Raw genomic sequence first — 1938 nt, 5'->3', positions numbered from 1 at the left:
ATTCATATCTTGGTAGTATTAAATATTTTCTTCACTGAAAAGGCCTGGGGCCCCTGCAGTCTGTGGGCCTCAGTGATCAACAACACCCACCCCAGGGTAGTTGTGCTACTGTAATTATTATACCCAAAGATATATGTATATTATGTTATAACTATAAACCTTATAAGTATAAGGTATCTATGGTTATTACTTATAACCAACTCATTATCAATTTGACCTGCCCTTAAGATAAATCGAGTTAGAGTAGTTTGACTGAATAATGTAAATTATATTCACTTATATTCACTTGTAAAATTTACCATGTTGACTGTTATACACTCCACGCGCAGGAACGCAGAACGTATGATTTATAACAATATCTACTAATTTGTGAAAATAGTTATATAATTATTTCTGTAATGTACCCAGAATAATGAAATCGGTGTCAACTTCGAAAAAATCATAGAAACAAAATAAATACATAAATTAAATAAATATGATTCCAATAATAATAATAAAAAAAATAAGTAGAAACGTTTAATTAATAAGTATTAAATATATTTAATAGGTATGCGTGGATAATTATAAACTAAAAATGTGAAGTCAATATTTTTTTGTGGGAGGGAGAAGGGCGTCAAATATTGTTGCCCTAGAGCGTTATTGGTGGTTAGAGCGGAGGTATTTTCTATAAACAACGATATTTTCAAAATATTTAGATTAATTATAAGTTATTTATTTATGCATTTGACATTGTTTATTCGACCCAGTATCAATGATTTTTTATAAGTTGTTAATATTGAAAATACATACCTATAATTTATTTTTATAGACATTTTAAGTTACAATGTTGATGGAGTTGAATATTTGAACGAATATAATAACGATTTTAGTAACTTTGTTGTAATAAGGAACCTTATTTAAAAAATATTATTCTACAAACTGTGAAATAAGATTTGTTTTATATATTTTAACTTTAGGTACCTATACTATGTTTTAGTTTGGATTTTTAAATATTTATTCTAATACTAAGTGGCCAGGATTCAGAAATAGATTAATTATTATAAGTTAGGTTATATAATATATATATATATATTGTATAGAATATAGATATAGAAATCACAAGACTTACGACCAAAGGCGATGGTAAAAAGTCAGACCCAAATCCCCTCAATTAAAAAAAAGGTGGGCAAGTGGATGTCGCTCTGCTGTACATTAGTTTATAAGTGGGTCACTGTATAATGGATGGTATTAAATTTGAATTCAATGATATAATATCATTGTATAAGAAAAACGATTCTGAGTGGAGACGGTATGTCAGCCTAGGTATAAGACATCAATGTCTTATCGATGGTATTCAAAAAAAATTGACCTTTAATAAATTCCAAATTAATCATATCACAATATCCATTAGGTACTTATAACGCGTTATACATCAATAACAAACCGTGATACTATCATAGATATATAGTAGTATACTTTAGAAGTTTCAAGTATACCCACGAATAATATTATACAATCACAACAAAATAACTCAAATAGTTATTCTAGGTGTTTTATTATGTAATTTCGTCCAAATTTGAACTTAAAATGTCTGTAAAATATAACTGTGCTAATATATTTTTTTGATTTTTTGGTTACAGTATGAAATACTTATGAGAACCTTTGTTTTAAATTTGCAATCCTTAGCTATAAAAACTGAACATTTTATAATTTATTAATTACAATGATTGATAATTTTCAAGATTTTGATAAATATTGTCAAAATTCGATCTTTAAATGCTTATAAAAAAAAATTGTGCCTATGTATTTTTAATATTTTTCTAACTGCTATTGTAACAATATATCAGGAGCCATGTATTAAATTTTTACACTTTTTGGCCCAACAGATAAAACTTTATTGATATTTATAGAAAAAAAAAACTAAAAAAATTAGAAAAATAGAAAATAGTCCGCAAACAG

Source organism: Acyrthosiphon pisum, unplaced genomic scaffold, assembly GCF_005508785.2.
Source record: "Acyrthosiphon pisum isolate AL4f unplaced genomic scaffold, pea_aphid_22Mar2018_4r6ur Scaffold_20960;HRSCAF=22641, whole genome shotgun sequence".
NCBI classification, from domain to species: domain Eukaryota; kingdom Metazoa; phylum Arthropoda; class Insecta; order Hemiptera; family Aphididae; genus Acyrthosiphon; species Acyrthosiphon pisum.
Note: the sequence above shows the minus strand (reverse complement) of the source record.